Here is a 27804-nt window from a genome sequence, read left to right on the forward strand (position 1 = left end):
GTCACTTCCTAGATTTTGGATGCTTTAGACTGAGTTAGATGTTTGGCCTTTAATTGTTCACTTCTGTTGACTTCCAAATTGCTGTTTTTATCCACAAAGGGCATTTAACTTAAAGATATATACATTGTGTCAGGTTGTTGGACTCTATGTTGTCCAGTTATCCGTGGGTCCAGTTATGTACCTTTATTATTAATAATTTACTCAATAAATATTTATTGAATAGCCAGTAGGCATTTGATGTTAATAGCAAGTGCAAATATGAAGAAATACGATATCCTTGGGAGTATCAAGGTGAATCAGCCATGGATCCTGTCTAGACCTTTTAGTTCATAGAAAGAAAAAGAAGAAAAGCACCAATAATTATAACAAAAGGAGTAAAATTTAATATAACATGTAAGTTAAGAGATATACAGATAAATATTGTAGAAATTCAGAGGATGAAAAGATGGCTTGCAGCTGAGAAAACTGGGGAAGACTTCCCGGAGGAGATGGCATTTGAGCTGGGATACGAGCCGTGGGTAGCATTCGAACCAGGAAGGACAAGGGCATTTGGAGAACAGAGGTCAGCATCAGTGCTGCGCATGTCAGACAGAACTGCAAGGCCAGTGTCCACCAAAAGGAAGCACTGGATGAAGACCCAGACATCTCCAAACAGGAGGAGGGAGAGAAGGCAGCACCATGATTTATCAACCTCAAACATATTATTAAGTCAGAAGATGGAGTTATTTTCCTTTCAGATAATATTACCCTACTTACTAACTTTCCTTTCATTCCTCCATCCACTGCAATCTGACTTCTAAAGTCAACAGAAACCTCCTAATTACCAAATCCAGTTGTCCCTGTTCAGCTTGCATCCCACTTACGTTTCACATTACATGTGTTCATCCTCCTCCTTGGAAATCCCACCATGCCACCCCACCCAGCTTTTGTGACACCCCGTTGTCCTGACACACCTCTCCTCTCCTCTCCAGTTTCAGAACTTTGAGACAGTACGTTTCTGTTCTTTCAAGCCACCCAGTTTGTACTACTCTGTTACGGCAGCCCTAGGAAACTAAAACACTGTTTTAAAAAATCCTTTACAGATACATGAATTTTTTTTGTTTAGCTTTGTCTAGCCTCAAGTTAGACACTGAAGTATCTATTGAATGAATGAATTCATTAATAAGCATATTCTCAGTAGATAGACCCATCTTAAAAATGGAAAAAAAATGCTAACATTTACCATAGCTTCAAATCAATATTTATTAAAGTAAATTTACAGGAAGGTAACCTGTGATTGTGCAAAATAATAGATATTTAAGGATATTTATTGCAGTGTTGTTTACAATAGCAAAGGACTGGCAGCAACCTAAATGTCAATAGAGGAACTGATCAAATGTAGGATACTGCTATATCCATTCAGCTGTTAAAATTAGGACTTTGCCTATGTGTGAGAAAAGCAAGTACAGATTCACATGTGTAGTTTGCTATCTTTCATGTAAAAAAAGAGAAAATTTTATATGCATATATATATATATACACACACACATACGATATGATAGAAAATCTCTGAACGTAAACAGAAGAAAATGGTAACAATGCAATAGTTGCTTCTGGGAAGAAGAACATGGTGGTCTTTAAATAAGCAAATAAATAAAATGTAAAAGTAGAGTGGGTGAAAGGGTATACCTTTACATTTATTCAAATGCACCATGATGTTTCATGGTATTTCACTGGATTTTTCTATTCTTCTGGCCTAAGGGGAACATTCTGTAATGAAAACTCAGAGGGTAGCAAAAGAGAAAAAAAAAATCACTATTATAAATACGGCTCTAGTTTAAATTTTTTTAAAGTTTGATAATTCAAATAGACTTCTTATTACGTGAGCTTTTTAATTGAAGCAGAACATTCACGCAGACAAGCTCACCCATCGTCTAAATAAACAAACCCTGAGTAAACACTACTCAGATCAAGATTTAGAATGTTCCCAGCACCCCAGTCCTTTCCCTCAAAAAGACGGCCACTATCCTGACCTCTATCATTGGAAAATGGTTCTGCCTGGTTTTGAACTTTATGTGTTAATACGTGGAACTACATGGTCTGCCTATTGTCTGATGGACTGCCTGAATGTGACGAGTATGATGAGTACGACAAGTATGACGGTGAGTACTTAACACGCTCCACCCCTGCCTGCGAGGCTCACCCACGTGGCTGCCATCTTCCTATCTTCTCCCACTGCACAGCTATGCCAGTTTGTTTATCTATCCTCTTATGGCCATCTGGGTTATTTCCAGCCTGGGGCTCTTACAAATAATACTGCTATGCACACCATTGTACACATTTTCTGATGCACGTATGTAATGCTATGGTTTGAGTTTGTCCCCAGCAAAACTGATGTTGACATTTGATCTCCGATGTGGCGGAGTTGGGAGGTGTTTGGGACATTGGGTGTATCCCTCGTGAATGGCTTGGTGTCATTCTTGCGCTGGAGAGGCTGGACTAGTTCTCTTGGGAATGGATTAGTTCTTGAGAGAGTGGGTCGTTATAAAGCCTGGACGCCCTTTGGGTTTTGCCCACTTCTCCTTTGACCTTCCCTGCCATGTTATGAGCCCTCGCCAGAAGCCAAGCAGGTGCCAGTGCCACTTTTCATGTGATTCCCAGCCTGCAGAACCATGAACCAAATAAACCTATTTTCTTTATAAATTACCCAGCCTCGGGTATTCTGTTATAGCAATGCTAAAAGAAACTGAGATAGGTACACATTGCTATCGGGTATTGTGTTAGTTTTCTCTTGCCACTGTAACAAATTACCACAAAACTTTCAGCTTAAAACAGCACACATTTATTATCTTACAGTTCTGTGGACCAGAAGTCCAGCCTGGGTCTCACCGGGCTAAAACCAAGACATCCACAGGACTGTTTCTTTCTGGAAGCTCTAAAGGAGGGTCTGTTTCCTCACTCATTCAGGTTGTTGGCAGAATTCTTTCCTGTTGTTGTAGGACTGAGGTCCCTGTTTTCTTGCTGAAGATCATTCCCAACTTCTAGAAGCCTCTGCAGTCCTTGGCACCTGGCTCCCTTTCTCCACCTGCAAATCCGGCAATGGAGGTTTTGAGCCCTTTTCCCTTCACGTGTCTCCAACCATTCCTTCTTCGTGGCATCTCTCTGACCACAGCAGGAAAGGTTTTTGGCTTTTAGGGATTTAGGTGATTAGATTGGGCCTCCCCATTTAATTCAGGATAATCCCCCCATCTCACGGTCCTTAACTGAATCATGCCTGCCGTGTACCTTTTTCTGTGTAAGGTAACACATTCACAGGTCCGCAGGATTAGGACACGGACATCTTAGGCGGAGAGGGATGGTCTTTATGGTCATCTCTCGGTATCTGGTGTCTGTGGGGAATTGGTTCCAGGACCTTCCAAGGATACCAAAATCCACGGATGCTCAAGTCCCTGATATAAAATGGCATAGTATTTGTGTACAACCTATGCGTATCCTCTGATACTTTAAATCATCTCTAGATTACTTATAATACCTAATATAATGTAAATACTATGTAAATAGTTGTTATGCTGTATTTTTTTAAATTCATATGATTTTTTATTGTCATATTGTTATTTTAAGTTTTTTTTCAGAATTTAGTCATGCAATGTATATATCATTTTGGTCAATGAGGTACTGTATTTATGACAGTGGCCCTATAAGATTATAATACTGTATTTTTACTGTATCTTTTCTTCTTCTTCTTCTTCTTTTTTTTTTTTTTTGACACAGGGTCTTGTCCTGTTGCCCAGGCTAGAGTGCAGTGGCATTTTCATAGCTCACTGCAACCTCAAACTTCTAGGCTCAAGTGATCCTCCTGCCTCAGCCTCCCGAGTAGCTGGGACTAGAGGGGTGAGCCACTATGCATGGCTAATTTTTCTATTTTTTTTGGAGAGACAGGGTCTCCCTATTGCTCAGGCAGGTCTCTACTCCTGGCCCCAAGTAACTCTCCCATTGCAGCCTCTCAAAGTGCTGGGACTAGAGGGATGAGTCACCATGCCCAGCCCAGACTGTACCTTTTCTACATTTAGATATGTTTAGATACACAAATACCATGTGTTACAGTTGCCTGCAATAGTCAGCATAGCAACATGCCGTACAGGTTCTGTATAGGCTCGTAGCCTAGGAGCAATAGGCCATACTATACGGCTAGATGTGTAGTTGTCTATAACATCTGGATTTGTGTAAGCACACTCTATAATGTCCACATGATGACAAAATTCCCTAATGACGAATATCCTCATCATTCAGCAATACCATGACTGTATTTTCGATCTGAGGTTGGTTGAAAAGGCAAATGTGGATCCCACAGATACAGAGGGAAGACTGTATTCTGACTGCCACAGGTGTATACCCGGGAGTGCTGGGTCACAGGGCATGTATCAATTCAACCAGTATAGTAGTAACAGTAGTAATGTTTTCAGTGCACCAGTTTACACTGCCATCAGCAGTGTGGGAGACTCCAGTTGCTCCACGTCCTTGACAATTCTCAGTACTGGCAGCTTTTGTCAATGTTAGCCATTCAGTTGGGCACGTAGTGGTCAATAAATGTGGGTTCAATTTGCATTTCCTTAGGGATTAATCATGAGCGCTCTTTCATGTTTATTGGCCATTTGTATGCCCTCTCTTATAAAGTACCTGTTCAAGTCTTTTGCCCACTTAAAAAAATTGGGTTGAAAGAAGACCTCTTTTTAGATGGTGAAAACATTCATCAGAGTGAGATTTTCCATCTGAACATGTTAAAATACCTAGAAAACAAAATAGATAATTCTAATGCATTTAGAGTGCCAGTAAAAGAAGAAAAGGAGCTAACATGCAGTTCTATTCATATCTTTTTTTCCTTTAAGTAAAGCTTAATGAACAATGAAATCACTGTATAGCACTTCAGGATTTACAAAGTGCCTTTCTATCCATTTTCTCATTCCGTTTTTATTAGAAGTCACAAATAAAATATTGCTTGCTAGTCCTGTTTTCATAACATATATTACTTTCCATCAAATGCAAAAATCAAGGCAAAATGCATACATTAAACACAATTGTAGTGGGGTAAATCAGTAGCATAATTTGTGAACTTGATAATTTTTCTTCTGTGCTCACAATTACCTCTAATTTGGTAATAAATATAATACATGCTTGAGGAATGTCTAAAAACCTTCCATCTTCTGATATTGAAAGGTAACTGCCTTCTGTGAGTTGTGCTTAAATCAGGAAGAGAGCATAAATCCACAGGAGCCTGGTGATTGGAAATGTGTCTGTTTCAGAGACGAGAGCAAACTGCTATTGTTGAGGGCAGCAGCAAGATACAAATCAAGCAGCCATTTTTCCAACAAGCAGATCGCAAATAACCTTTCTACATTACAGATGCTGTTTTCATTCCTTCCAGGCTAGACACTAATTAAATTTGTCTTCTTTACTCTAGTGCTTCTTCTTTGATGCCACATGTTTTCAAGGACTAAATATGTGTGTCTTGGGGTTGGGGCAGTAATATCTACATGTACATGTGAAATGAAGAGAAGCAATGAACATGCATTACAATTCTCAGGCTACATGGTACCCCGACTTTTTTTATTTTTATTTTTTTCTTGACATTTTAAATACCAATATGCTATAAAAATATATGACCTCTTTTCCCATCAAGTTTACAACCTTCAAAGATAAGACAGGCAAATGTAAGATAGCAATAAAAAAATAAAACTTTAATCACTGTTTTTTTCATATGGTCAACTGAAAATTAGAATCATATCTCATAAGAAGTGACGTTGTAGTAAAAGCCACCAAAGACAGAAGATTTTACTTGCAAATATGGTACCTACTGCACGTATGTGTAGTGTTCTCCTCTCTTCTTAATCCACCATCTACCTCAACACAGATTATTGTCTTGTGCCATTTCTTTATTTTTCATACTTCTTTGCTATCATATTATTGCATTGGACATCATGGTATCACTCAACATGCATTTTCCCTTTTCTTGCTAACATTCTGCTCAGGATTCATTCACACCTCGCCCTCACAAGTTCATCTGCTTCCTGGAAAGTGGACGGCCCTTGCCGCCCAATTCCGGGGAAGTCACCTGGCTCAGGCCCAAATTCATCAGCAAAATTCCTTTCTTGGCCATGGCTGGGCACATGCTTCAATTTTGCAAAGAGGCTTGCTGGGGCTCTTGGGAATGAAGCTGTCCATTCTTCTGAGACAGCATCCAGAAGAGCCCTGGTCTCTCTCCCTAGGCTTGGATAAGGATGCTCATGGGCTTGGGAGGGAGAGATGAACCTGCTCGTATAGAGCGCAGATGAGAATTAGACGGTGGGTCCTGGAGAACCTCACCAGATACTGAAATAGACCAATCCTGGAGGCTGCTCTCATTCTCAACTCAAAACACACCTCCTTCACGGCTTAAGACAGTTTGAATTGGGTTTTCTGTACTTATAATTGAACATATCTTAATTGCTATATTGTTTCTAAAACATAGTGTATTAATAGAAAATTTGAGGTATAGTAAGGCCAACAGATCAGGGCACAACTGCCATTGAAAAGATGATTTAACTCACAGTTCCCAAGAGAACGGGACATGCCACACCTATGGGGGCCACATGTGGACACGCCAGGGCTGGCCCAGAGGCAGAGGGGCAGTAGGAACTGTGGGCAAGAGCCTTTATTGTGGTTTCTGTGGGAAGAAGCAGATGCCACAGAGTAAGCAGTTCAGGATTGGCTAGTGTGAATCATTTCCATGGGCTCTGGGGCTTAGGTGCCGTCCCTAGTAGTCTGATGCCTGGCCCTGGGTGATGAGGACAGGCGGATAGTGGCCTGGAGTAGGAGGGCTCTGTAAAGGAGGTGGTAGAGTTGTGAGCCCTGGAGTTTTGGGTTTGCATTTGGAAAGGAGGCTCGTGGCTGAGTTGTTTGGTGTCTCTAGGAATTGGCAGTGCTCCAGGGTCAGCAAGGCCCCAGATGTCAAGGATCACAACGCAGAAAATAAAATACGCGATTAATGGATACATTCACTAAAAGTTTAGCCAAGCACCTAAGAGATCATATTTTTACTCTTAATATTGCAAAAAAGAACAGGGAAACAGCTAAAGCTTATTTTCATGAGGCCACCACAAACTTTCTGATCCCAAAGTATACGTTGACCATGTGTAATTTTAATGGAATGAAGCACTCTGGATTATCAGACTCCCAACAGAGTGATTGATGACTTGGGCATGGCTACCTTTATTTTATTAGAGAAGCCTCTGATATCCTTTGCTCTTTCTCCTGTATTCATGCAACAATGTTTCTGAGCATCTGTGCCAGGTACTGTCCTGCGCACCGAGACACAGCAAGGACCACAAAAAGGTCCCTTCTGTCTTAGAGCTTATATTCTGAGGTTGTGGGGGAATAGACTGTAGAAGTAATTAAGCAATTACGTAAGACAATTTTGTATGTTGATAAGTACTAAGAAATAAATAAATAAGGTGGGCAGGCAAATAGGTGACATAGGATAAGGCCAGCAGTGTGTGTGTTGGGGGGATAATCTGTTATCGACTGGGTGATCCGGGAACATAATCCACTGCCTGCTCCTCCTCCCACCTCCACCCCCACCACACACACTCTCTGGAGGTATCTTATCTCTTATGTCATACTTATGCTCTCAAGGGCTTCCGAATCTAAATGCAGGTGGCTTTTACCCCTCCACTCCATCCTGCTGCCCCAGAAGTTAGGGGTTCTCCACTCTATGCCTATTGTCAGAACAAAGTCAACTCACCAACACCACAGAGATCCTTTCTCCCTCTGCTCATTTTTCATAAATTTAGTCTAGTCGTTGCTTCCAGTGTGTCTGCTCTGCACAGAACACTGGATGAGGCAATGGGTCTTCCAGCTCATCTGGACACTGCATGTCTTGGCTTCGCCCAATAAGGCTGGTTAGCTGAGTGTCACTGACCTTCCTGCAGGTAACCAGCTAGTTGCAGAGTGTTTGTATGTGTAAGTGCCCCTTTGATTTGTGGGTTCCTTGGTTGGATTCTTTTTGTTTGTTTATTTGCTTGGTTTTGGCTATGCATGGCCATTCCAGAAGGCTGAGGTTTTAGAAGCATAGTTTCTAGATAGGACAGATTTATCTTTCAAGATGGCAGGTTTTACTGATTTCGAGTGTTAAATAAAAATTATAGGAGGCCATTGTTTTGGACTAAGCTCTGCACTAGGCCCCAACAGACCAGACTAAAGATCAAAATGGAGTCACTCATGCTGAAGTTCCAGATTTCCAAACTAAATTGTTATCTGACCTTCAGAGAAATCAGGAGAGAGATAACAGCTGATTTCCCAAACAGGCTAGTTTCCATCTTCAGTTGGCATGATTATGACGTTCCCTCTGTTTTAATCCTTCACCGGAAGTAACCCAATGTTAACCAATCAGTTATTTTTCTGTTGTTCTGTTTCCATGTACCCACCTTACAAGGAGATTAACTTTGAAATGACCAATTCACTTTCTGTTCTTTGTTTCAAACTGCTTTCCTCAGCCCTTTTTCTGGCTATGAAGCCAACCTCCTCTGCTCAACTCATTGGAACACTTACTCTATTTTACAGAATGAAGTGTTGCCCAATTCTAGAATCACAATTACAGCCACTTTGGAGAACTTTAAACTAAATTTGTTGTAATTTGGTCTTTTGACAGGGTCATAAAGAATATTTGCCGAAAACTGGCTGCTCACACCATTCAGCTGCAATTGTTGCATTTTCTATAAATGTAAAAGAAATCCAAAATCTATGTGTTTCAGTATTGCCCTTTTGACCACGGTGAGTGGTATGGACTGAATTCCGTTTCCCAGTGCTGCATACTGTAACCGTGTTTAGAGATAGGGCCTTTGTAGGGGTAATCAAGGTTAAATGAGGTCATCTGGGTAGGCCCTAAACAATGCGACTGGTGTCCTTATAAGGGAAGGAAGAGACACAAGGGGCAAGTTACAGAGGGGAGGCAGCGAGAGGGCCATCTGCAAGCCAGGGAGAGAGGCCTCGGATGAAACCAACTAGCTGGCACTCTGATCTTAGACTTCTAGCTCCCAAACTGTGAGGAATGAATTTCTGTTGTTTAAGCCACCTATTCTGTTGTGACAGCCCAAGTAAGCTAACGCAGCATGGAAGAAGGGGGGCCCTGCCAGCGCATTTCTTGTCTCCATGAGTTTTCTCTTCCATTCAGCCCATCCCATTCCACACATTCTAGACTTTACAGCTTTGCTTTTTCTCTTTTGTGCCCTAAAACTTAACTAACATTCTTCCTAGCATCCATTCCCCTTCTACTGCCAATAACACCTCACTTCTTCTTTGAACAGCCACCCTTTTGAACTCTGAATTCCTGCAGTGTGGGTGGGACTGAGGCGACATTCTTCTGCCCCACCCGTCCGGAGGCACAAGGAGCTGGGAAGGTTGTGGACATCTCTGCAGCTCTAAGGAAGGAGATATCCTTCTTGGATGGCTAAACTGATAGGATGTAAACCCACAGCTGCCAGAGGCCACCCTTTGCATTAAGAAAATGCAATGAGCTCAGGGAAGCAGAGCTGAGACCACATCCTAATGACATCATTTGGTCTCGAGCCAGCCTTCTCTGAGCTGACTTCTTGCCTTTTTAATTACATGATCCAACCACCAACCTCCTCCCCACCCACTCTTTTTTTCAAGCAGGGTTAGGTTGAGTTTCCATAACTTGTCGCTAAAAGAGTCATGACTTCCATACTAAATCAGATTCATTCCTTTGTGTCCAGGTCATACTTCGTCTCCTTCAACAAACCTTTAATCATTTACTCCTGCACGCAGGCTTTCTCAGCTCTGCATCTTCAAAGAATGTACAGTCTGTGAGACACAATTCTGTATGTTACTCTGCACATGCTACTGCTGGAGCACTTCAGCAAATGGTGAGTTTAGTCCTGTGTACTAGCTTTCTTCCCCTGCCCCGCGGCCATCCTGTATCACAGCAGGCCAACTAAAAGCCCTGTGTGCTTTCTCCTAGTCTCTCAATGGTTTATGTCATCGGGTTCTCCCCGCCACCCTGGGAAGGGTTAAGTCACTTGCTGAATGAAGATACTATAGTAGGATTTGGGGAGGAGGAGGTGCTTATAGAAATGTGCCCTTTTAGTGGTTAGGATTAAATTTGCCTACAATGACAAAACCCCAACGTAACAATGGCTTAGATTAGATAGAAGCTTCCTTCTCTTTCACATAAAAGAATGTGGGTTGGCAGTCCAGGGTGGAGGCTGTGTCCCAGGTACTCAGATCCCTGGGCTTCTTCCATCTGGACCCCTGCCATGAGCGACTGCCACCGCCAAACTCACCTCCTGACTCAAGGAGGCTGCTGCAGCTCCAACTGGCAGGAAAGAGGAATGGATTGTTCTTTTCCTTTAAGAATCTCTGTTGGAAAGCACCATCATTTCTGCTTTTATCCCGTTGGACAGAATGTACTCACACTAAACTGCAAGAAAGGCCGGGAAATGTAGTCTGTGTCCCAGCAGCAGGAGGGCTGTCTTACTAAACAAGAAAGGGAAACTAGGAGTCTCTGGCACTGGTTGCTCAGCCCAACCCCACCCTTAGGTCATTTATTGTTTCATATTTGGGTTCTCTCTTCTGCCTGGCAGGAAGTGCTGTATGAAATTCTCACTTGCATTCCCAGCTCCTTGGATCCTGCTTTGTACATTGTATTTTGGTGACAATAAATCTATAGGTGTTAAGGAGAGGAGGAGATATAAAAGGAAACCAAAAGATAGGTGTTGATTGCACAGCTTGATTGTCCCCCAAAGAGAACACCCAGCATGAAACTGAGCCCATGGTCTTGCTCAGGGTTTGTTTTTAGTTTTGTTTTCTGTTTTTCAGACATGGTTGCCCAGGCTGGCCTCGAACTTCCAGGTTCAAGGGATCCTCTTGCCTCAGCTTCCTGAGTAGCTGGGACTACAGGCATGAATCACTGCACCTTTGCACAGGCTTTGAAATCAGATGATTCAGTTCTAGAATCCTGGCTTTACCTCTTCAGAGCTAGATGGTCATGGAAAAGTGAGTAAAAGCTCTCTGAGCCTTATTTTCTTTATCTGCTAAAGCAGGGATCATCTCTTCCTTGCAGTGTTGTGAGGATTGCAAAGATGGTTTGTGTGAACTGGCCAACATGCTATGGGTTTCCTTTATTCCTTTCTTTAGTTTTCAGTCTGTGATTATGGACTCGGGGAGGATACTGTCTGGCTCTGTGTATGTCTAACTCAGCAAGCCGGTTTACTCCAGGCACAGGGATGGGGAACCTACAACCTTCTGATTTCAAGATTTTTCTTTTTTGGCCGGGCTCAGTGGCTCATGCCTGTAATCCTAGCACTCTGGGAGGCTGAGGCAGGAGGATCACTTAAGACCAGAAGTTGGAGGCTGCAGTGAGCTATGATGACACCATTGCACTCTACCCCAGGTGACAGAGCAAGAGAGTCTAAAAAAAAATTGTTCTTTTTTTAAGCACCAATGGAGACAAGAAACTCTTCCTCTTTCTCTGGTGCACCACTTTTAATAAAAGGATTCGTTCTGTAAAATTTGGATCCAGTCAAAAGGCCGCACTTAAGGACCTAGAAGGACACATGTAGCCCTAAGGCCACAGGTTCCTCACCCCCGCAGGGCATCAGAAATGTGTCTACTCTTTCTCTGATTTATGCAGTTAAGACTTAATCTTTGGCTAGGTGTGGTGGCTTACACCTATAATCCTAGCACTTTGGGAGGCCAGCGGGAGGATCGCTTGAGGTCAGGAGTTTGAGACCAACCTGAGCAAGAGTGAGACCCCCCGTCTCTACTAAAAATAGAAAAAAATTAGCTGGGCAACTAAAAATAGAAAAAAAAAATTAGCTGGGTATGGTGGTGTGCGTCTGTAGTCCCACCTACTCAAGAGGATTGCTTGAGCCCAGGAGTTTGCGGTTGCTGTGAGGTAGGCTGATGGGACAAGACTCTAGCCCAGGCAACAGAGAGAGACTCGGTCTCAAAAAAAAAAAAAGAGGCTTAATCTTTGTCCATCTTGAGCAAAACAAAGGGTGATTCAAAACATAATTACAATGTTAATGTAAGAAGTTTCTAGGTTTGCACACATGACTGAGTAAGTAGCATTTATTGGAAGATTTCCTCTGCAATGACTTGCAAATAGCAACTGTAACTTAATTATTCAGAAAAATTCCGGGAACAGTCCCTTTGCTTTTGTATCTCCTTCTTCTGGAACATCAACAAATCATTCCCTGGTGACTTTCAGCAAATTATTTAGAAAGTTATTGCAGCTTGTATATGGAAGGCTCTCGGTCCTAATATATCAGAATTATAACAGGATCAACCCTTAGGAAATTGTTGTCTGCTGCTTCTTAACGTTTCTCTAAGAATCAACAGATTAATTTTTAAATTCATAGTAGTCAGGTTTCTGATGCTTGCAATGAGTGGAGTCTAATACGTAGGGATTACTAATGTTCTTTTTTTTCCTTGTCAAGCACATGTCTTCTGTATTTTAGGTCAGAGCTATATCCATCAATCATGAGCCTGTTCTCACAAGCTTGTCTCAATCCAGAAGAGAGCCAGAAATTTCTCATGTTTAGAAGAAGAAAAGAACTACTCACAAGAATATTCTAATTTAGACTCAGCCAGGGGCAAAATCATTTGCACAGATACATGCTGCACTCCCCACCCACCTATAATAGTCTCTCCCATTCCTTCCGCCAACGCACTTCTTTTCTCTCTCGTAATCCTCTCAAGACTCACCTAATTTAGCACAAGCCACTTCCAAAGCTTTTTCTTATGCCATTTCTCTTGAATCCACCTGTGAATACTGTCCTATTCCACATGCAGGAACTTCAACACTGTGACCAGGAAGCGACGGGGTTCTTTTAGACTCCCTTCATCTTGTTCTCACTCTGTGACCGCTTCCGCAAAGGGGTCCCTCTTCTTTTTTTTTTCTGAATTAATCTGCCCCAGCCCCCTTTGGTTTTGGAATTGCCCTTCTCCTTTCCCCTCTGACTAGAGTGCTGTTGTCAATTACAAAGCCCTGCATCTCCTCCGCACCAAGATGTGACTTGTGCTGGCCAACGTTCCCACTCCCCAAGGTACAGTCATCAGTTCAGCCATGGGTCAAGATGCCAGCAAGGCCAGGCTAGGTCATTTTTTAATTTTTTAGTTTTTGTAGACAAGATCTTACTATGTTGACCAGGCTCGTCTCGAACTCCTGGCCTCAAGCGATCTTCCTGCCTCAGCCTCTCAAAGCGCTGGGATTACAGATGTGAGCCACTGTGTCCAGCGCAGACTAGGTCATTCTGAGAGACTGAGATGGATGCAAGGCGAGAGATGCTCCCTCTTCCCTTCTGGGATTGCAGCCTGCAGGGGCTGCAGCCTGAACACGGCAGTGGCCATCTTCCCCACCGTGCAGAAAGAGCCCGCCTGGGAAAGGAACAACCCAGAAGAAAGCAAACAGAGCGAGGGGGAGTGCCCAGCATCAGCTGGTGCATTCAAGCCTGGGCTCTTCGTGAACAGCAGCCAATAGTTTCCTTTTTCCCTTCATTCATATGAAATCAGGTTTCTGATGCTTACAACTGGAAGGGCCTAATACACAGGGATTATAAATAATCTTTTCCCCTCTTCTCGTCAAGCACATCTCTTCTGCATTTTAGGCCAGGGCTCTCTCCATCAAACATGATTCTGCAGTTATGGGCACTCATACATTAAACAACATTCACAGGTAGTAGTATAGATCCCTTCGTTTCAGTACAGACTAGGATCATATGTGTTATATATTTGTTTAAAGGTTTATTTGAAAGGTTTAAAGCTTTTCCTGTGCTATCTTAATTTTGGTTGTGAGCTCCTGGATTGTAGCATGCATATGTCTATCTTTTTGTTGTCCCCGGACACTGCCTCTTATACAGATACATACTCTCTTATCCAAAGCCCTGGGGGCCATCCTCAGAATTCAGAATATTCTGGATTTTAGAAGGGCAATACAGAGCATTAAAATCCCCAGTGGGTCCTCCGGAAGTTCCCTGTAATGTAATGCAGTGATATATTTTCATTAACATGCATATTAACATTACTTGGGGTAATAAAGACTGAATGGCTTCACATCATTTGAGGTTAAGGTTTGCTACCAAATGAGTTTTAAAACATTTTTGTATTTTGGCACTTTTTCGGCTTTAGAATTATGGCCAGGCTTTGTGTCCCTGTCCTCTGGCCCAGGTGAGATGCTCTTTTCTTACCACCCTTCTCACAGCAAGGACTAAACTTCTGCTCAGGGTAACACAGGAAGTCCCTCTGTCCGGTCACTTTATATTTCACCCAACAGTAAGTGGCAGTATAAATAGATATAAGGTGTTTGGAATAAATGTGTGTACACAGACATAAACATACACATACATGTGCCAAAACATAATAGAAGATATGAACAAAATTGTTCATTTTTAACATTGGTTTCCTCTGATTAGAGGGATTATGGGTGATTTTTATTTTCTTTGATTTTCTGTGTTTTCGAGGCTTCCACTTTAAACATGTCCTTTTAAAATTAAATGCTTCTGGCCGGGCGCGGTGGCTCACGCCTGTAATCCTAGCACTCTGGGAGGCCGAGGCGGGAGGATTGCTTGAGCTCAGGAGTTCGAAACCAGCCTGAGCAAGAGCGAGACCCCATCTCTACTACAAATAGAAAGAAATTAGCTGGACGACTAAAAATATATAGAAAAAATTAGCTGGGCACGGTGGCACATTCCTATAGTCCCAGCTACCTGGTAGGCTGAGGCAGGAGGATCACTTGAGCCCAGGAGTTTGAGGTTGCTGTGAGCTAGGCTGACGCCACAGCACTCTACTCAGAGCAACAGAGTGAGACTCTGTCTCAAAAAAAAAAAAAAAAAAATTAAATGCTTCTCTTGGATTTGCTAGGTAGTCAAACATCTTTTTTTTTTTTTAGGGGTCTCTCAGGCTGAAGTGCAATGGTATGATCATAGTTCACTGCAGCCTCTAACTTCTGGACTCCAGTGATCCTCTTGCCTCACCCTCCTGAGGAGCCAGGACTACAAGCACACTAAAATTTTTTTTTGTAGTCTCGCTGTGTTGCCCAGGCTAGAAACATATCATCTTTAAATTGCTGTTTTTGTGTTTCTTTCTTTCTAATAACTATGTCTCTTTGTTTCCTGGGTCTCATTTCATTGGCCAGGATTCCAGAAGAGTTTTGAGTAATAATGCGATAGGAACTATTCTCACTTTATTCCTGACTTCAGTAGGAAAGAACATATTTATGGAATTAGCGATTAAACATTATTTTTAAAAGCTTTCATAGCTTTGATTTATACTACATGGGGAAATCTAAATGGTATAGATAAAGGATCTTTTCACATAAAGGGATCCAAACAAGTGCATAAATGAGGAATTTCACAGTTATAATCTTCACCACTGATTCTCTGGAGGACAAAAAATTGAAAATGGCAATGGGAAGTCTATAATCATTCAAACACTGATTTATTCTTTATTTATATTTTGAAGAAGTAGTTTTACAGAGTTATCAAGAAAATATAATCTGAAAGCTAAAATGAAAATATTTATCTAAAAAGAGTGGGAGAAAAAGAAAATTGAAAAATATAACGGCAATAAAGTACTCCAGAAAGAGAACTGGGAAATCTTAAAACAACAACAAAAGTGTGAAGTGGGCAAAAGTTCTAGGCAAAGTCAAGTAAGAGTCACCAAAAACCAACCAGCAAACAAAAACCAAAAAAACTCCAGGAAAAGTATTTCATGTGTTAATGATTAAGAGACAGAATATATGAATATCGTGTTGGGGAAGTAGTTTAAATTTGAGATCAGTTTCAAGTTTATAAGACCAAGTCGAAAGGAAAGACAAAAAAGAAGAAAATTGCACCCCACCATCCAACGTCAACGCCTCCATCACTGGCGAGTGTACCACCTTTGTCTACACGTGACAGTGCAAATCTGTGTCCCTGGGATGGCCTATAATTCTGAAATTTAAGTCCCAGCTCCAGCCCTTCTGCTACCCACCCATACCCACCAACAGGATGTATTCTGGGGTCCTCACTGGTTTGTCGCAATTCAGAAAGGAGCCAGAAATATTTGCTAAAAAATTCTTCTTTGTGGGCCAGTAAATTTGCCTTTTATTCCAGAAGTGATCTTTGTAACAAGAACTAAGTTCTGTAGAATCATGCAGATCATAACATTTTAAAAAGAAAGCAAAATTCCATTTTAAGGCAAACTTTGCTGGAACAATGCTGAAACCAGCTATTTTTGGATCACAAGGTAATTCTCTATCTTAAAGAAGAAACTGGCTGGGCGAGGTGGCTCACGCCTATATATCCCAGCACTTGCGAGGCCGAAGCAAGAGGACTATTTGAAGCCAGGAGTTTGAGACCAGCCTGGGCAACATAGCAAGACCCGGTCTTTACAAAATAAAAAAAGAAATAGCCAGGTGTGGTGGCATGTGCCTATGGTCCTAGCTACTTGGGAGGCTAAGTCAGAAGGATCCATTGAGCCCAGGAGTTCCAGGTTGTACTGAGCTATGATTGTGCCACTATACTCCAGCCTGGGCAACAGAGCCAGACCCTGTGTCCGGAAAAAAAATAAGAAACTATCCTATGACTATTATAGTTTACAGAAAATTTTAGCTATTAAAAATTGCTGTAATTCCATTGTTTAACTTGTTTTCTACAAAAAATTTTCCTAGCCCAATCTATTATCATGATATCATGATGACTTCTCTCCCTTCACGTAAAGTGTTAAATTTTAGCATGTTCAGTCTGGGCATGTTGGCTGAAGCCTGTAATCCTAGCACTCTGGGAGTTTGAGACCAGCCTGAGCAAGAGTGAGACTCTGTCTCTACTAAAAATACAAAAAAATTGGCTGGGCATGAGGCTGAGGCGGGAGGATCGCTTGAGCCCAGGAGTTTGAGGTTGCAAAATAATGTATGTATATATTAATGTATATGTATATCTGGCTGGGTGTGGTGGCTCATGCCTATAATCCTAGCACTTTGGGAGGCCGAGGTGGGAGGATAGCTTGAAGTCAGGAGTTTGAGACCAGCCCGAGCAACAGTGACCCCCATCTCTACAAAAAATAAAAAAATTAGCCGTGTGTGGCGGTGTGCGCCTATAGTCCCAGCTACTCAGGAGGCTGAGGCAGGAGGATTGTTTGAGCCTGGGAGTTGGAGGTTGCAGTGAGCTGTGATGACGCCACTGTCTCTGGGAGACAGAGTGAGATCCTGTCTAAAAAAAAAAAAGTACTATTAAAGTCGTATGTCTGCGTGGCCCTGGTTTACTGCTCGATAAATGCTAAGTTCTCTTCCTTTTATCTTGCCTGTTCTCCCTTCTGCCGCACTTAGCCCTCAGTGTACCCTTAGCTCTTGGGGACACTCCACACACTACTTATTCTTACTTCAGAGGAAGCTATTCGTAAACATCCCCAAAAGAAGTTGAAAAGGGGTTGCAGGATTCATTCCAGCAATTTCCTTCCTGTCTCTGGTACCATCAATTCCTCCCTTTCCACTGGGTCATTCTGATCAATAGATCCATGAGTATCCCTGAGAACAACCAAACATCCAAGCAAACAAAAAACAAAATCCCTGAGCCCATATTCTCCTCCAGCAACTGCCCCAGTTCTTTGCTCTTGCTCGTCACAACCAGAGTTCTCCAGAACTGTCTGCAGTGTTTCTACATACTCTGTCCTCAACTCAATGCCCTCTGGCTTCCATCCCCACCATAGAACTGCAATTACCATTGTCAAGGTTACCGCTGACCCACATTTGCCCAAACCAGTAGTCAATCCTCGTCTGCTTGGCCTCGCTGTAGCATTTAGTGGCCGGCCACTTGTTGGAGCACCACCTTTCACTGGCTCCGTGGGCTGCTCTCTCTCCTGGCTTCACTCCTACTTCGGGGGCTCTTCCTTGTTGCCTCCTCTGCTGGCTCCTCCTCCTGTGTCCTGAAGGTCGAAGCTCCTTCTCCCCAATACTTTCACCCTCAATGATCTCACTGTCTCAAGGCTGTAAATGCCACTCATATGCTGATGACTTCCAAATTTTATCTCTAGTTCTGACCTTTCTCTCGAATGCCAGATCTGTAAGTCCATCAGCCTGCTGGACTTCTCCAAGGCTGGGTAAGGGGGCATCTCAAGTTCAAGACATTTAAAGTAGAGCTTTTTATCCATTGCTAAGCTTCCCATAAACACACGCTTCCTTCATCTTCCTCACCATAATAAATGTCACCACCATCCACCCAGGTGCCCAAATCCAAATTCTACCGATTGAATTCTGCCTAACACCCTCCGGTGGCTTCCGGTTACAGTTAGAAAAAACAACAGTGTATCAGGCACTATGTGACGTGGCCCTTGCTGGCCTCTGTGATGTCATTTGGCACACTCCCCACTTCTCTCGGTGAGCTACGTCTGCTGTTTCCAGGACACGTTTTTCTCAGTCCTGGCCTTGTGCCAGCCACCTCCCCTGCCTGGAAGGCTCTTTCCCACATCTTCACCCAGCTGATTCTTTCTTGTCTTTAAGTCACTGCTCAAATGACATCTTGGAGACTTGCTTTACCTTCCAGTCTAGAGCAATGCTTGCCTCACGTTTTCCTGTTGTATCATCACTTTCATTTCCTTAGAATCCATCATTATCTGCGATTATCTTATGTGTTTTTTTATTTTCTGTCTTCTCCAATTGGAATGAGACCATGAGACTGGGGGTGTCATGTGTCATTTACTGCTCTATCTTTAGAGATCGGAACATTCTGAAACTTGGTGCATGCTTACTAAAAATCTGTGAATGAATGAATAATTCTCTGTTTTAGAAAATGCATAGCTCATTGTTCTAGGCTTTCAGTAACTTGGCACTGCGTTGAGCCTGGTCCCTGATCCTGCAGCCGAAGCAAGCAGAGGGTCTCAGCGTCTTGAGGGAGCAGAACTTCAGTAGATGGAGTCTCTGTGAATGTTTATGCAATGGCCTTGAAGATTCTCGGCGCTTTTCCTTGGCGAGGTAGAGCAGGCAGGACCAACAGCTTCACTGAACCTCCTTATCTCTTACGCTCCCTCTAATAAAACCCACAAGGAAGGCTCCTCTGCAGAATTTTGGCTCAAAGCCCTCATCCTCAGATGCTCTGCCTGCTGACTGGTGTCTTAGAATTTGAAATCTTCTTGTCTGGTTGCATCTCATCAACTTGTGTTAGGAGGCTGCTGAGGTAAACCACCTCGGGATTGGTTGAAAATATTTCTTTTTCAAGGAAACTTCTATACAATCTTATTACAGTATTTGATGACATTGGGAGAGAGAGACGGCAAAGATGAATATTGGCCTCTGAACAAGGCCCTGGAAAAGACGTATTACGACTGCCTGGGTTCTGCCAAATAGGGTGGAGAAGATCGATCCTCATCAGGTTGAACATGACAGGGCATTTTGCAGTTGTTGGTGAGTGAGGCGGCATGATTTAGGACTCCCACTTGGACAACGGTGGTTTTCTTAGGCTGGGATTCTTTGAAGATGTGCCAGTGAATTACAGTTGTGTCTCTTCCTGTAGACCTAGCACAATTAACAAGTAGTTGTGAAGCTACTGAACGTGACCAGGTGCAGGCACTGGGCTAAGCACCTGTGTGTAACGTCTCACTGGGTCCTCACAGCAGTCCTGTGAGACAGGTAACATGGTTAACTTTTAGTTTTGCAGCTGAAGGGGCTCAGGCACAGGGAGGACAAGTAACCCACCTGAGGCCACGCAGGAGGTGAGTAGCAGCCTTCCTGTGAACCCTTGCCCTGGACCCAGGCTAGGAACCCTCATCCCAGTGACCTATGGCTGGGCTGCATGGTTTCTGTGAACTCCATGAAATCGTATGTGAAAATATTCACCTTATGCAAATATTTCTGGAAAGAGGATCTACAATGATCACATTTCCAAGGGATTGTAACCTAAAAAGATTAAGATTCACTAAAAAGGAGCAGGGGAGAACAACAGATTATAATTTGTCCCAGGACAGTTTCTATGCTGGTTGGCTTGCTTGGTTTTGGCACTCCCCTGTGCCACCCCGGGTGTACATTCATCCGGACTCACCTGCCTCGGGGGAGACTTGGATGAGATAAGTGATCAGCTTCGACAAGCTGAAGCTCACCAACAATGAACTGGGTGACCAAGGCCATATTATTCTGCATTCTATGCACAAATACCAGCCACGAGTGCATGTCATCTGTAAAGACTGCGGAGATGATCTTTCTCCCATCAAGCCTGTTCCCTCTAGGCGGGGAGTGAAGGCATTCTCCTTTCCAGAAACTGTCTTCACAACTGTCACTGCCTATCAGAATCAGCAGATTACTTCCTTGAAGATAGATGGGAATCCATTTGCCAAAGGCTTCCGAGACTCTGGGCGTAACAGAATGGGTTTGGCAGCCCTGGTGGAGTCATATGTATTCTGGCGACCTTCACTACGGACTCTCACCTTTGAAGATATCCCTGGAATTCCCAAGCAAGGCAATGCGAGTTCCTCCACCTCACTCCAAAATTCTGGGAATGGTGTTCCCGCCACCCACCCTCACCTTTTGTCTGGCTCCTCTTGCTCCTCTCCAGCCTTCCATCTGGGGCCCAACACCAGCCAACTGTGTAGTCTGGCTCCAGCTGACTATTCTTCCTGTGCCCGCTCGGGCCTCGCCCTCAACCGGTACAGCACGTCCTTGGCCGAGACCTACAACAGGCTCACCAACCAGACCGGCGAGACCTTCGCCCCACCCAGGACTCCCTCCTATGTGGGCGTGAGCAGCAGCACATCTGTGAACATATCCATGGGTGGCACTGATGGGGACACCTTCAGCTGCCCGCAGACCAGCTTGTCCATGCAGATTTCGGGGATGTCCCCCCAGCTCCAGTATATCATGCCTTCACCCTCCAGCAATGCCTTTGCTACTAACCAGACCCATCAGGGTTCCTATAACACTTCCAGGTTACACAGCCCCTGTGCCTTGTATGGATATAACTTTTCCACCTCCCCTAAACTGGCTGCCAGTCCTGAGAAAATTGTTTCTTCCCAAGGAAGTTTCTTGGGGTCTTCACCGAGTGGGACCATGACCGATCGGCAGATGTTGCCCCCTGCGGAAGGAGTGCACATTACATTTGAATCTGTCTAATGTATTTTCTTTCTTCTTTACACTTCTTCTTTACACTTACCTACTCACCAAGAAAGACTTTTTTTAGCTTTACTTTCTCCAGTGTGTGTAAGGAAAAAAGAAAACAATAGTGAAAGATGCTTTTTAAAATTACACCTGTCTCCAAGAACCAGTAGCCACCCTTGACTATTCTCAAGGACATCTAGCTCAGTCTTCTGCTCCCCTGCAGTCTAACATTTTTGTCCTCCGATGTCCAAAGGATAAACCCATATGAACACTCCTTGGTATTTCTTGAATGTATTTCTTGTATTTCACGAATATCTGTCATCTGCCAGGCACTCTGCTTTGCGTGAGCCCACAGACATGGCTGGAACAGTCTTTGATTCTAGTAGGGAAACAGATATATAAGTGCACAATTTCCTTAATTTATAAAGAGTTCCTATAAATCAATATAAAAGACTAACTTTCCAGTGAGAAGGTGGCAAAGGATACGAAGGGACAAGCGACAGAAGAGGAAATGCACCTGGTTCTTATACATGAAATGATGCTTTACCTAACTCATAAAACAAGATACACAAAACTAAAATGAGATCAAAACCTCTCCTGGAGCAACTCATAGATCATCTCATAGCACAGTGAGGCCAATAGGATAAAGTGTGAAGAGAGCTTGGGTTTGGTGATGAGGGTGTAGCTTCTTAGGAATGATTTTTGCTGACACAAAATCCTACTTTGTAAATTTTTAAATGGCCACCCAATATCTTTTGAACAACCTTCCAATCTTTGGGGAACTTTATGCCTTATGAATCTTGACACCCCAGAAACTCACTTTCCCTTGAGGTTAGGGCTCAGGCATTGACACAGGCTCTACCAGCCAACACTTGTTTAGAAAGAGAGTAATGCAAAAAAAGAAACAGGTTCTGTGGGGAGGGTGTTGGTGTTGGTCCTGGCTTTGGGGCAGCAGCAGCGGAGATTCTGGCACCACATGCTGGGCAGTGCCCCGGCCTCGTACAGCAGCAGGAACTTTTATATTGGAACAGTGCCGGCTGCAGAACCTCCAAACCTGATTCCTGGACTCTCACAAAAATTTTGGTAGTATATTTATTGATATCATTTAATAAATATGTTTTCTGTTTTAAATAGCTTATAAAGTATTTGTAGTGATTTGTGTGGTTGGGGGGGGATGTAAGTTAAAAAGAATTCCAAGGGTAAATGGATGGTGGATGTTGGAAGCCAGTTTTCTCACTGTTGGAATGGGAGATCACAGGTAAGCAAGAAGAGAACACGAGGATGATTCATGTAGTACTGGATTAGAGTTAGTGATCAGCACAAGCTCATTTAGCTTGACATAGACACAAATGGCTACATAGAGAAATATTTTTCAGCTGAAAGGCTTAGAAGCAATAACACCCCAATAGCAATGTGCACGCCTGGGGCCTAGATCTTGGCTTCTATCACTGTTCTCCAAGAAAAGCACCAAGGATTCTTGGAGGAATGGCTGATTCGAGAAATGGGGCAAGAAACATACAAGATGAACCTGGAGAATTTTGTAGTGCTGGAAATAAGGAAGTACTCAAAACAAACAAATAAACAAACAAAAACCCCAAACAACAAAAACCCTACATTGATGGGGATATATAAAAGGGACAGTAGAGCCAACTTAGAGTTCCCAGTGGCCAAAACTGGAACAATTTTAGCAAACAAATGAATAAAATAGTATAAAATAAATATTCATAAGTCCATACTGATATAAATAATAAAATAGTATAAAATAAATATTCATAAGTCCATACTGATATAAATAAATGATCAAGTAAATAATTGAGGAGAAGAGACAAATCTCCCATGCAGAAGAATTACAAATAATTTATGTAGATACTTCACCCTCAAGGACGTGGAGCATAACTCTCTGCATTTAGCTATTTCTTTCCAAAGAATATGGCAGGGGGAGGGTAACTTTAGAGTGGAGGAACCTGACACATACCATCTCAGCCAGCTGATCAGCGTCATCAACAGCAATAGTTATGCTGACAGTATACCCCTGATGAGATGTGATAAAAATGGCACTTTACCTCTGTGGTCTTCCTCCCAATAACCCATAACCGTAGTCTAACTGTGAGAAAAACATTCGACAAATCCCAAAAGAGGGACTTTCTACAAAATACTGACCAGTGCTAGAAGCCAACCAGGAACAAGTCAAAGGATCTGTAGGTGGCATGAGGCCCAGCTGAGACGGAGAAACAGGCACTTCCAGTGATAGCAATCTGTGCTCTTAGCTCTTTTCTCTAAGCGGCTGGAGATAGGAGCAGAGAAGACAGGGCGAATTGATCCTGGATTTGTACAGGGAGTGGAATAGGTAGTCAGGGAGTTGAGGGCCAGAGAGCGTAAAGTTTTAGACTAAGAAAGAAGGTAGTAAGGCCAGGAGAAGCTTGTTATTAGGGGAAAGTGCGGGGCCGAGGAGCTGGAGGCCTGGATTTGGTTGAAGACTGTGGGTTATGGGATGGTGGAATGAAATTCCGATTCTGGTCACAGTGGAGGGACTTGAAGTGTGAGATTTGAGGGCCATGCCATAATAAACTATGGAACATTCACGTAAGAAAATGTTAAGTAGCTCTTAAGCAAGGTAAATGGGAAAAGCAGAAGCAAAGAAGTGGGAAAATGTTAAGGGTGGCTGAGAAATGTTAAGGAATCCTGTTTGGTTAGAATGGAAGATCTGTATATGTGTAAGCTGGGGCCAGATTGTGCCACGTTTCTGTCTGGAGTAGGGTGTCCGTACACAGTGCAAAATAATAATGTCTTCTTATTCAAGTCAACCTCCTATCAGAGGGTGGGAAACGAGCATGGAGATCACAGAGGTAGATTAAAAGATCAAGACTGAAAGACGACTATCCTGATTTCTGTACCAGGTCAATGGCATTAAAAAAAATTGATGAGGGAACTCATCGATGGAGTCTTAAGAGGTGTAACAATCAAATGAAGTGTATGCAACTTTTTTGGCTATTGACTCAAATCAACTAAAAAAGACTATTCTATGAACTAGGGGAAATCTCATATGGATTGCGATTTAGATACTATCAAGGAATTACTGTTAATTTTGTAGGAGTGACAATGACATTGTAATTATGTAAAGAAAATGTCTATATTTTTAGAGATGCCTCCTGAAGTATGAGGGGCTAAACTGACATGATGTCCAGAATTTGCTGTAAAGAAAGGAAAATCGGGCTAGACGAAGAAATGTGGCAGGTCTTGGTAACTATTGAAGCTGGAAGTTCAGCATGCTCTGAACTTTCATGTACACTTGAAATTTTCCATAATACGTTAAAAAAAATAACAGCTGAAAAAAGATTTGGGTTGAGAGTTAGAAATGTTCATTCTACCAGTAATCCCAGAGTGGGTAGGAACCTGGAGGTGACACCACCACGGAGGGACAGGCGGGAGAGGTGGGTGGGCAGCCCCCCAATCCAAGGTTGGCCTCTGATTCCAGATCTGGAGTTGGGGCAGGGAGATGACTGCCGGAGAACCCACCCATTTTTTTCCTCTTTGCTTAGTGTCTGGGAAACCCTGAGGCTCCCTCGTTTGGTCCTGTCTGCTGCACTCCAGCCCACAGAGGACAGGCTGAATGACAGAAGAAACAGAAGCTCCCACCTCACTTGTGTGTTTGTGGCTACTTAGCAGTTCTTGTTACCCTAGAGTAGGGTGTGAGAAACAGTGATTATGGTAAAGTTTGTGATGTTTGTTTTTCCCCAAGATCAAAACTCCATCTCCCCTCTGTTAACATAAGCCATCAAAAGTCAATCTGTATTTAATTTTCCCTGGGTGGTCCTGGGTTGACATCTTGACCTTTTGTCTTACCATACGAACTTGGGAACCCAATCCTTCGTTCCATCTGCTTCGGAGACAGCCCACCTCCCGCTGCCGGCCTGGAGGTTCCAGCGTGGATTCTGTGTTTGGAAACCTCATCTAAAATTACAGGGAACAAGAGATCCTTACATTTCATGTGAGTACTCTCAGCAAAAAGCATATGTCCCGGCCACATTTGTACACAATTGGTCTGCATTTGTGAGAAAGCAGCAGAGCAGGTGAGGCCAAAAATGTGACCCCTCCTCACCCCCACTTCCTAAAACCTCCCATGTTGGACAGACTGCCCCGCTGCCTCAAAGGAGTAAGTGAAGCCCACTCTAGAGTGAGCGAATAGGCCTCCGATGGCCTGAGGTCTGGCTGGGGCTCAGTGAACTGTCCCCTGCCTGGCCCCGGAGGCTTCTCCCCAATTCCCCTGGTGGAGTTGGGGTGGGTGATCAAGACCAAGAGTTGTGATAACTGACCCAGGAACCTGCGCTCCTCAAGTTTTGAAAGCACCTTTGCATGTTGGAGTCTTTCCCGGAGGCCACTCCTTCTTCAATCTGAGCACAGCTGCATGGCCGCCCAGACCCCACTGAAGAACAAACGGGGTTCTCTGGCACCTGCAAGGCGGGGCTATGCCAGAAATGCAGAAATGTACACTGGGCCACCGGCTCCTGTGACCAATCACAAACCACAGGGCACACCTAGAGCCGAGGGAGGAGCATGGGAGTCCCAGTGTCCCCCCTCCATGTGCGTGTCTTTCCTTGGAGCGATCCCCCCCTGCACAGGGAAATGCACTCACTTTGTTCCTTACCTCCTGGCAGCCTCCGGCTACAGGACAATAGCGTTGGAAAGTTAGCAGTCATCTGAAACTTCGTATCACTAGCTTTCTTTTCATTTCCCTGGAGTCTGAAATCTGTTCCTATTGAAAAATCCTAACAAGGCTGGATCCAAATCATAAAACACAGCTTTTATATGGAATTACTATGATGTGGGCATCTTGAATTCATTACGCCTATGGTTTTATAGGGTATATTTAAAATGCATATACTAAAATGAATGTAAACTTTACGATTCCTTTTGCCCAAGAGGAAAAAAAAGGATGAGAGGAAATGAGAGTTGTGCTCTGGCGCCTTTGCCTTCACCGAGCCTCACTCGGGTCGACGCAGCTGACGGGTCTGGAGTGCAGAGGTCTGCGCAGCGCCGCCTCTCGGGCCTCCCTCCCTTTGCGCGCAAGCTCACTTCTCCCCAGGTTGACAATGGCGTTTTTACACAGCTCCGCTCATCGCCTGAGAATCTGCTCACATGAAACCACCTCACGGCTCGGAGGGAAATTATTCACATTTTTCAGGTGTGTGGATGCAATTATACATCTAAAGCTCTGGGACTGTTGCGCACCTGCACGTGGGCATTTATCGGTCATGCCTGAACCTTCCCTGAGATGGGTCCAGAGATAAACTCATTCAGGCATGACCATGAAATTCGAGGCTGGGAAAGCAGATTTGAAAAGCTGCATTTAAGCAATCTTGATTTTCAGGTGAGGCCGAACTCCCTGACCTTAACTCACAGAAGCTCCGATGTAACGCAGGGCAATGCCCGGTTGCTGTGACAGTCTACCCCTTGGTAAAGTTCTTAAGTCACTTGTGGTCATTAAGTTGTCTGGAGGAAATAAGTAGTACCTGCTGGCTGTATGGATAAAATAAGTCAATATATTTAAGACACTCATAACTGATTGACACATAGCAAGTGTTACATACTATTTGTTTCAAAATCTGGTTTCCAAAACAGTGTGATCTGCTTTCTCTCCCTTTCTCTCTCCTTCTCTGTCTCTCTCTCTCTTTCTATCTGTCTATTGAGAGACATTGGGTTGGAATCCCAGCCCTGCCACTTTGTAGCTGTATAATTTAAGGCAAGTTAAACAATCTTTCTTTGCCTCAGTTTCTTCATCTGTACAATAGGCATAAGAATTGTACTTTGCAGTACTATTTTGAGAATTATATGAGGGACTATCAAAACTCTTAGAACAAAGTATAAGAGCTCTATAATTCTGCAGTGATGGGACTTGCTTAAAAAATAAATAAATAAAAAAGCTCTGTAGTGCTCACTGTCATACTTATTATATCTGAATGATGTTCACCAAAATGTTAATAGTCGTATTTCTGAGTGGTAGACTCCAGATGAATGTCTACTTCATATTACGTTGGTAAGTTGAAACTTCTAGGCAGGGGTACATTTTCTTGGCCTTCCTAATCTTTGTGTATTTAGTGCTGTGTCTGATTGATAGTAGCTGCTCAATAAATGTTGAACTCACCTGTTAAGATTGCCTTGTGTGGTCAGCATCTCTCCCAGGTATCCATGGTCATTGTCTCATGTTTTCATAGCTTTTCAGGCAGTATCTGGAAGAGAATTGGTAAAGTGGGATGAAATAAACAAAGCTTAGTAAATACTAATAATCCACATGAACATATTTCTCACAAAATTGTGTATCTTTCTCAAGACTCCTTGAGGGCTTAGATAACAGGTTCTGGACTTGCCTTCTCAAGCGAGTCCCCTCTGTAAGCCTGCACTGTGTGGTTTGCCATAAAAATAACAAACAAACTACTAGTTAATCATCTGCATATGTGGTCCATGTACTTCTGGCCCCCGGGAATAGTAAGTACATGGGATTTTATGGAAGTCAGACCTCTGAACAGGCAGTCAAGGAAAACATAAACAGCAAAAAGCACGATTACAAGACAGCATATATGACATGATTTCATATGTAAAACTACATATATAAATTTATATACACATATATGTATGGAATGTCTTAAATGTAAATGGTGTTTATCTCTGGTAGTGGGATTTGGGGTGATTTTTTCTCACTGTTTGTACTTTTTCTATAC

At 43.1% G+C, this 27804-nt stretch overlaps 1 pseudogene; it reads left to right on the forward strand.

Annotated features, from left to right (window-relative positions):
* Window positions 1–23938, forward strand: part of LOC105819305 — a 76056-nt pseudogene extending 52118 nt beyond the window's left edge.
* Window positions 23939–27804: the final 3866 nt, after the last annotated feature.

Source organism: Propithecus coquereli, unplaced genomic scaffold (genome assembly GCF_000956105.1).
Source record: "Propithecus coquereli isolate 6110/MARCELLA unplaced genomic scaffold, Pcoq_1.0 Scaffold48, whole genome shotgun sequence".
In the NCBI taxonomy this organism is placed as follows: domain Eukaryota; kingdom Metazoa; phylum Chordata; class Mammalia; order Primates; family Indriidae; genus Propithecus; species Propithecus coquereli.